Source organism: Triticum aestivum, chromosome 7A (assembly GCF_018294505.1).
Source record: "Triticum aestivum cultivar Chinese Spring chromosome 7A, IWGSC CS RefSeq v2.1, whole genome shotgun sequence".
Lineage (NCBI taxonomy): Eukaryota > Viridiplantae > Streptophyta > Magnoliopsida > Poales > Poaceae > Triticum > Triticum aestivum.
Window position 1 is genome coordinate 325,931,074 of NC_057812.1, and position 9,933 is coordinate 325,941,006.

General features: G+C 45.0%; 1 long non-coding RNA gene across 1 annotated transcript; it reads right to left on the bottom strand.

Annotated features, from left to right (window-relative positions):
* Positions 1 to 1,150: 1,150 nt before the first annotated feature.
* On the bottom strand, positions 1,151 to 2,724 carry LOC123150228 (uncharacterized). Its single transcript, XR_006475012.1, has 2 exons — positions 1,864 to 2,724; positions 1,151 to 1,627 (listed from the first exon to the last, which is right to left on the bottom strand). It is a non-coding gene; the product is annotated as an uncharacterized lncRNA (long non-coding RNA).
* Between the last annotated feature and the right edge of the window lie 7,209 nt (positions 2,725 to 9,933).

A 9,933-nucleotide genomic window follows, 5' to 3' on the forward strand; every position in this document is an offset into this window, starting at 1 on the left:
ATCATATTTTAAGAGGAGTTTCAAAAATGATGCGGCTCATGACGAGTGCAGTGAGCGTTTTTTCGCATTTTTTTCTAAACCGCTCGTCAAAATGAATCAAATGATACACCGTTGGAAAGATATCGTCGAGGCGCATCCTTTTCATATATATTATTTTCTCTAATTCGTTATGGTTTAAGAGCGGTTTCAAATTTACTAAATCGCGGAATTCTGTTTTTCCAATTTTTTAAAAATTTTGGTACTGTTTTTACTCCAGTTTTTTAACCGTTTGTCAAAACGAGGCGTGTAATATACCGTTCAAAAGCTATGGACAAGGCGCAACTTCCATATGTTGAAATGTTTTCGAGATTTCTTACGGTTTTAAGTTAATTTCGAAAATCATGCGGCAGACGACGAATGACAGCAGCCGTTTTTCACGAATTTTTTACAAACCGCTGGTCAGAATGAATCAAACAATACGCCGTTGGAAAGATATCGATGAGGCGCAACTTTTTCATGTAGAACACTCTCTCTAATTCTTTACGATTTAAGAGGAATTTCAAATTTACCAAAATGCGGACAGTTCATTTTTTCGCGACACCAAAATCGTCGTTTGTACTGCATCAGACAACAAAACACACTGCTTTCGACTAAAAGCAGCACTTCATCAGACGGACAAGTGCACTACATCATTTCTTTTTTGTGGGACAAATTTTCCCAGACGAAGTAGCAAACCACACTTCTTTAGACTAAAACCCGCACTTCATGAGACGGGCAAGTGCACTGCATGATTTTTTTTGCGGGACGTAAATTTTCCCAAACGAGGTGGAGTATACTTCATGTGTCAAGTGTTGGTGAATCCTATAAAAAGTGAACCTCAAGACTACCGTAAACGGGCCACGACACTACCAAAAGTGAAGCGCCCGCATGGCCTGAGCGAGTGAACTACATCTAATAAGAAGCGAGTTTTTTTAGATGTTTTTGTTTTCTGTTTACCAAATGAACCACGAAGGTTTTTATAGCAAACTGCATGAGATTACAAAGTGAGCTTCAAAAATTTACATACCAGACACTTTTTCTGTTTACCAAGTTAGTGCCTCTAATGTTTTTGTTCTGATGGGAATTATTTTTCCTCTTTTCTCCATTAAGTGAAGCACCAACCACCACAAAATTAACCAGACACCTTATTACAAATAAAAAATACCTAAAAACTTCACAGACGAACTGCGCGAGCTGCAAGCACTACACCAACGGACTACATCTTTTTTGTAACTTTTTACATTTTCTCTCTAACACATTCAAGAAGAAAGTGAACTTAAAAAAATGATCATTTTTCTTCTGTAGTTTCCCGGCGAACTGAACGTCGACACACACACACACACGACCTGCATGCATCCTGCACATGGGCTGCAAACAAACCGCACGCGCCGCGTACAGGAACTACACGAGCTACCTCGCCGCCGCCCGTACTGCATGCTTGCGCCACAACAGACTGCACGGGCCTTCAGCACCGATTAATTCAACATCAACCCAAAAAGAACTGCAGCATGCAGGGTGTCACCGGCTCGTGGTGGCCGCTGGGCCGCCAAGGGGAGGGGGCGAACTGCAGGTGGTCTGTCGAAAGCACTGACGATGTGGACGAAGTGGCCTGCATTTGAACAAAAAAACACCGGACGAAGTGAGCTGCACTGCCGGACATATTGCACTGTGTCGTACTCCCTCCGTCAGGAAATACTTGTCGGAGAAATGAATAAAAATAGATGTATCTAGAACTTAAATACGTCTAAATACTCTGCGACAAGTATTTACGGACGGAGGGAGTAGACAGAGTCGATAGCCACCAAAATGAACAACAGTGTGGAGGGGGCATCGACGGCGAACTACATGGGTGAGGAGGGAGAGCTGCAGCGCCCAGCTGAACTCCGCGGTCGACATAGCCGTGCTTGTAGGAGGCCGTCGAGGCGCGAGGTTGGACGGCCGGAGATGCACGTAGAGGCGCCGATGCGGGGCAGCAGGCTAGGCACCCACGCCCACGGTGGTAGTACCACCCGTAGGTTGAAGAAGAGGGTGGAGAGCTAGCCGCGTACAGGGCACGCATCGGCGCCGCAGCGTGCAACCACTAAACTGCAACGAGCCGGGAAAGAGGAAAGTGGGAGATTCTGGATCCTATGGAAGATGCGGCCCCGATGCAGTCGTGTCTTGAGGACGATGGGATTCGGGGTCGACTCCATGGATCCGGCCGCGGCTCGGCACCTCCGGCGCGCGCCTGACGGATCTGGGCGGGGGTGGTGGTTGCTGGGGCCCTGCTCGGCTGAATCCGGAAAGGAGGACGGAGGTAGCAGGAGGCGGCACATCGGGGCGTGGTTGTGCAGGAGGCGTGCAGCAGCAGTGGTGGGCCGCAAGGAGGTGGGGTGGGCACGGTGGGGGAGAAAGGTGGATGGAGTTGAGGCGTGGCAGCGCGCCGCCGGGGAGAAAGGTGGGGGTGGGGGTGGGCGCGGCGGGGCACCGCCCGGGGTTGGATGCAGGTAGGGCGGGGGGAGGTGAGGTGTAGATGGAGGGGGCGCTACGCAGTGGGGGTGGGTTGCACGGGGAGGAAGAAGGTGGGAGGTGGGGTGTTTTCACCTGTTGCCTATGTGGCTACGTAGTTCGTTTGGTTGTTTGGTTTGCGGTACGGGAGTCAGGTTAACAGAAGGGAGTAAAATCGTCGCGTTCTGAAATTATGTCAGAGAGTTGAGACATTTCTTCAGTACTCCCTCCGTAAACTAATATAAGAGCATTTAGATCACTATTTTAGTTATCTAAACACTCTTATATTAGTTTACAGAGGGAGTACTTGATAGGAACTCAAGCAGACTTTAATAAATGGCGTTCAGATAAATTTGTATACAACATAATAGGCCATTGCTAACTTATCAAAACTCAAAGCATGGAGGTCGGCAGTATAAGCATCAATCGTTGATGGCCTTGCCTGATTTGCATAATTACGTGGGGTACACATATGAAATAATTGGAGTAAAGAAAACTCACATATAAAAAAGACATCTGCCCTGCACCCAGATTGATGCGAGTGATTTCAAGTAAGGTCAGTAAGTAGTGTACATGCTTACATCAACTGTGATTCAGTAAAGTAGTGTGGACACTTGAGAGTGTCAGTCCATAGAGGTGTCTTCTTGAGGGTGAGCCTGCCTCTTCACACGCAACAGCAGCAGCCACTGAGGGCTGGGGCGTACTGTGTCAACGCCAATTGAGGCAAAAACAACACCATATCCTCCACCTTCATCCACATTAGCTTGAACGCTGAACTGCAAGTTTGCGGATTAAAATTTGGGACCCTGCCGAAAATTTTGTGAGTATTCACAGGCAAGTCGTTCTCTTCCCTACCAAAAAGAGGTCCAGCTTGAGAATCTTGGAGGAACTAACCTTCCCATGTGCGCCGGAACGGAGACAGTAGAGGGGAGGACGAAATTCAAGTCAACGCCATAGGCGATGACGACCGAGCCGGAGGAGCCCATCGGCAATGGGACCGCAGGCCAAGAGAATCCAGGGGAGCCCCCGGAGGCAAGGCCGACAGGCAGTCGTGCTCGTGCCTAAGCCTGACAGTCGTCGGAGGTGAGGCGGATCAGTGGTCGTGCTGAAGCTAGGAGTCAGAGGCGAGGCGGACTTGCGTTCCTGCCCGAGCAGAAGAGTCACCGGATGCAGGTTGTAGGATATTCAAAGCGAGGGGAGCGCCCTCCTGCAGAGATCGCCGCCACAACCTCATGGAAAGGATTGGTTTTCATTTTTCTCAATGGAGAGAGGGCTCGATGGGATACTTGAGAGAGACGGTCGAGATCACGTCAGTTATATGGAGCACAGGGCCCAGGTGAGAGACGAAGGGGCCTATGGATAGTGGATGGACGATGGAATGTGGAAAGGCCCTCTGTTCGTCTTCGACTTACAGTTCGTGCCATGCAGCATGGTTGAAATTACTAATGGAAGGTTACAGAGAGGAGGAAAACATTTATACATGTAGGACCTATTGGATGACGTGGATAGGCTGCATGTTTAGATAAATAGGTTAGTGGGATGAATCTCTTAAGTGTGTGTGTGTGTATATATATATATATATATATATATATATATATATATATATATATATGGAAAATACATCCTACCATATAGTGGTAGTTACCTCCACCCCTGTTGCCGTCCGATCTGACCCGAACGTGGCGTGATGATTAACGGGTTTGAGTGGAGTAATTTTCTCTCCACCCGATAAATCAACCAGTAATATTGTTCCGATTTTTATGCATGGCTACGGTATAACAACCTCACATCCAACAATAAAGCCAGTTTTAAAATCTGGTCGCCGGCGTGCAACCCATCTCATCGGGACTCACCCGATTTTATTCGCCGGCCGCCGCCTAAATCCATACCCGATTGGATCTGGAGCATGGATGCATGATACTACAAGGTACTCATTCTGGGACGGGATTGGAGACACTTTTTGATTGGATTCTTATCTAATCAGAATTCTTTGCAATTTACAGCCATGCTACCTACTCCGTATGCCCCAGTCCCTTTGCTTGCATGTGAGCAGCAGCTGAAGATCCAGACGTGATGACGGGAATCAAGGCTGCTGGCAAGCTAATCACGCCACCACAAACGTAGGAAGCCCATCGTCGCATTGGCCGCTGGGTCGTATTCGCCGACGATTTGTCTGTCCGTCCGCTCCTGATTTGTTGCGCAACCGGCCGCCGTCAATGGCGCCATTGCGGCCGTCATCGATGGGCCGGCGACTCCTGCATCGATTCTATTTCTAGAATACGCAGCTCTCCTGCGTTTATTTCAAAAAACATTCTATTTCTAGAACGTGCCCAGGCTATAACTACCTGTGACACCACCGTCGATGGAAATTTGCAAAGTTCTTATGTTATACTAGATCAGCGTATGTACATGCATGAGCATGCACCTCCACGAGTCCAAGAAGCTAGCTAGCACATACACTTTGCTTTTCTAGCGTGTATATATGGTTACTTGAAGATGTATATACTTTTTTAGGAGAAAGATGTATATACTTTTAATGCAAAAAAGTTGCTAATTGGCGTGCAAAACTCGTCAGCTGCCATACTCCTAATTTTGGTACACTCCTAACTTGGATATACTCCATACTTTTTTTTGCGGGAACATACTCCATACTTTTTTTGAGATACCCCATACTACATACTACGTACATCATAATTTTTCATACATATACTACTTTTTTGCGAAAAACAAACATACTACTTTCATTATTAAATACCATATACTCCAAATTTTCTTATGAAAGGCCATATACTTTATACTTTTTTAAAAAGTAATATACTCCATACTATATACTCCATTTTTAAGCACAGATACAACATCAATGCATGGCCATAAACATTAGCAATGGGATAAAAGGAGTGCATGTGCGCAAGAGTATTAGACCTACAAACATATACAACATGTTTCCACTACTATAGTGCGAACAATTAGCGTCTCGCCATGGATATATATATACACACATACTCTAGTAATATACATATAAATTCACACTCATAATCACAAAGATACTATTTCCCAGTAATATACAACATTATATTATATTTCCATACAATGTGCAGAGTACTACATATTACTCCCTCCGTCCGGAAATACTTATCGAAAAAATACATAAAAATGAATGTATCTAGAACTAAAATACATCTAGATACATCCATTCCTCCGACGAGTATTTCCGGACAGAGGGAGTATTTTGCAACTTGTATACTACAAGCTATATACTCTAGTCCGAAGTGTAAAAGTATATGCAGCACCTGTCACGCTAGCATGTCTCGATTCGTTTGGAATGCCAAGAAGATAGCAGTTTGTTGAAACTAACCCACACTGTACCAACTAATTAGACTCTACTTGGTTGGCTGCTATCGGACTTTCCCCCACATTCACTAACCCGTTTGGTTGGAGATAACTAGGGACACGTGGAGGGCAAGCACCTAGGTGGTAACTACCACTGCTTGTAGTAAATATTATATATATATATATATATATATATATATATATAGCCGGTCTATTATGCTAATATTACCTGAATAACTATTCTGATAACACTTCCGCATTGCACGCTCAACGCAAGTGCATGTCATTGTTTGACCAAGTGTGCTGCAGTACTCAGGCGAGTGAACTTATCGTCGCAAAAAAATTGCACGCTTTGTTTTTTTGGTACCTTTTTTGCTCTAGTTTTTTAACTGTTTGTCGGAATGAGGCGTGTAATATACCATTGAAAAGCTATGAATTAGGCGCTACTTTGCCATGTTGAACACTTTTCAACATTCCTCATGGTTTAAGAGCAGTTTTGAAAATGGTGCGGTGTATGACGTGTGGCAGCGAGCGTTTTTTCGCGTTTTTTTCTAAACCGCTCGTCGGATTGAGGCAAATGATACATCGTTGAAAAGATATCATCGAGGCGCATCTTTTTCATATCTATTATTTTCTCTAATTCTTTATGGTTTAAAAGCAGTTTCAAATTTACTAAATCGTGGAACTCTGTTTTTTTTTAAATTCAAATTTTTGGTACTGTTTTCACTCTAGTTTTTTAAACCGTTTGTCGAAATGAGGCGTTTGATACGCTGTTGGAAGGCTACGTACGAGGCGCAACTTTCCTATGTTGAAACGTTTTTGAGATTACTTCAGTTTTAAGTTAATTTTGAAAATCGTGCGACAAACGACGAGTGGCAGCGGCCGTTTTTCGTAATATTTTTCAAACCGCTCAGCGGAATGATGCAAATGATACATCATCGGAAAGGTATCGACGAGGCGCAACTTTTTCATGTAGAACACGCTCTCTAATTCCTTACGGTTTAAGAGCAGTTTTAAAATTACTAAAATGTGGATACTCTGTTTTTTGAGACACCAAAACCGCGTGTGTACTGCATCAGACAAAAGAACGCACTGCTTCGGACATAAAACCACACTGCATCAGATAGTCAAGCGAACTTCATGATTTGTCTTGTCGGGCGTAAATTTTCTCAGATGAACTTTTTGTGAGTTTTTGTTATCATTTTTTATGAAATACAGAAGAACACACTGCTTCGGACGGAAAACGGCACTGCATCAGAGAGTCAAGCAAACTTCATGATTTTCTTGTCAGGCTTAAATTTTCTCAGATGAGCTTTTGTGAGTTTTTGTTATCATTTTTTATGAAATACAAAAGAACGCACTGCTTCGGACGGAAAACTGCACTGCATCAGAGAGTCAAGCGAACTTCATGATTTTCTTGTCAGGCTTAAATTTTCTCAAATGAGCTTTTGTGAGTTTTTGTTGTCATTTTTTCTATGAACAACAAAAGAACGCACTTCTTCAGATGGAAAACCACACTTCAACAGACAGTCAAGTGAACTTCATGATTTTTTTGTTGGACGTAAATTTTCTCGAACGAGTGCAAATGAACCTCGACATACATGGAAGTGAACAACATTACTACTTTTTGTTTAGCTAATTTTTTCACACTTCAACGCTTTGTGCTACTAAACATCATAACTCTCAAAAGTGAACCACATCCGAGGACCAAACGCAATGCATGTGTTGATGTAATCAATTGATTTTTTAAAAACACACGAAACAAATTGCACTTCATACATAGGGTTATGAGTTGCTACACAAATTGGAGTGAATTACTTTTTCCAATCGTCCCATAAACAAAACAAATTGCATCAGAGAAAGAAGTGAACCTCCCGTGGGGATTTCTTTCTCTTTTTTTACAAATTGAACCACCAAGGGGCTGCACTTTTTCCCACTGTTTTTTGTGTGTGATTGTTCTGAGCTGCGTGGGATGAATGTAGTGTACTGCATGTGCCTAAAATTTCTATTACATATCGAACAAACCAGAAGCATCATTACAAATAAACTTCACTTTTTACATAGCGAGCGAACCACAAACAACTGGGCCGCTAGTGTTCATCGAGTGCACTTCCTTTTCTACTAACACCCTCAGGATCATTTGGATAATTGCGGCCTGCAAAGAATAAAAAGTGAACCTCGTCCATAGTTGTTTTTATACAAACAGAATAACCACACACCCCACAATGAATTGCAGCGATTTTCATCAAGTTGCTACTTTTTTTTCTTTTTCTAAAATGAGGTTCACCGCGGACGCGGACGAAGCGAGCTGCACTCAAATGAAAGGGGGTCCAAATAAAAATCCAAGCTCTGCAAAACAGCAGAAACAGTCCTGCAAACAACTGCTGCCAAAACTGCACGTCGACGGGCCGCGAGCTGCCCCCGCTATAGATGTAGGCTGCAACATACTCCGGCCGTGTGGACTACACCGTGGATGATGGAGCAAAAGGTGGAGGACTTGCAGTGCGGGCAGGTGTGCACTGCACACGGTAGAGGAGGGCGGGATGGTGTTGAACTCTGGTAGCCAGATAGCGGCGACGCGCAGACGAGTCCCAGATCGGGCCTGGAGTCCCGTTGCTACTCGAGGGACAGGGGTCACGGTGATAGAGAGGAGAGAGTAGCAGGTGGAAAGGGGTCACGGTGGAGCTGTTGCTCACCTGACAAACAACGACTTCAAGGACGTCGGATGCGTGGGTCAGGGCGAGCTCTAGGGAGATGAAGTCGAGGAGTCGTCTCGGGGCACGCTGCTTGTCAGAGAGGAGAATGAGAAGGGGGAAGCCCATGGGAGGCCGCCGGCCATCCCCGGATCTGGGCAGGGCCACGACGAGGACCCAGCCCGATGCTCTATCGGAGAGGAGCTGGAGGGAGGAGCCCGTCGTCAGGTCCAGATCAAGGCAGTAGGCATGTGGTGGAGGAAGAACATGTTGTGTGGGGGCCGGATCCGGTGTCATGGCAGGTCGGCGGCGCACCGGAGGCGGTCGTGGCTTCCGGTAGCGTTGGAGCAAGTTTGGGGGCGCGGGGGGCAGATGAAGGATGAGAGGGGTGCCAGGGGGCGCGGTCGCTCGGGATCTAGCGCCCGAGCCACGCCGGAGCGACGTGCTTGTGGGGATGGGGATGGAGGGTGGTCGCGCATAGGTGTGGGTTGCGGTCGGGAGAGGTGGGTGGGGGCTCGACAGGGGAAGAAGGTGGGTTTGGTGGGATCGGGGTGGGTGCCTGGGGTGGGTATTTACAGTTCAGTGGGGTTCTGGCACGCGCGTGCTAGTGCGGGGTATTCCGATGGCGTGTTAGCGGAATAAGAAATACTAGCAAAAAGGCCCGTGCGTTGCAACGGGAGAAAAAAATACCACACACTCTTAATTTACAAAAAATGGTCTATAATCTGAGAATTTATAGCTACGGCCCAAACAAAGATGGTCTTAACCTACAAAAGCGCGGTTTAAGATTCCACAAGTATTCTATTTCAGCACAGCTTGCATATAGATATAGTCCGTATAAAGAAACGGGCAAGTGATCATGCATTTATTCATGTCATGTGTGAAATGAGGTATTGTTACGGGCCGGTAAAGGAAAACGACAAAAACAGACGATGACACATTAGCACACTACGGAGACATGTGTGTATTAAGGGCGGTTTTCAGTTTAAGCATCACCAACTTAGGGTAACTCTTGAACACTTTTTCCACATGCATATTTCTTAAATACATAAAGAGTTGTTAAAAAGATACATGATTTTTTAAGCATAAAGAGAGATTTTTTTTAGTCTGGAAAAGAACAATTTTGTGTGACTGGGAAGATGCCCTATTTATTTCGCCGATTTTCGCCGGAAGACCCCCAAGACACCAACTTTTTTGGTTCGGTGGTGTTTTTAGGGGTCTCTAACTTGCTTCATCTATTGAAAGAGTAGCGGTGCATGAAATAGTACGTGGATCGGTTATATGTTTTGCTTTTGAAAAAACACAAATATTTGTTTATTTTTTTAAGAAATTCAACATTTTTAAGTTTTTTTTAATTGGAATTGAAACATGTTTTGAGGCCGAACATTTTATGAACACATGATTT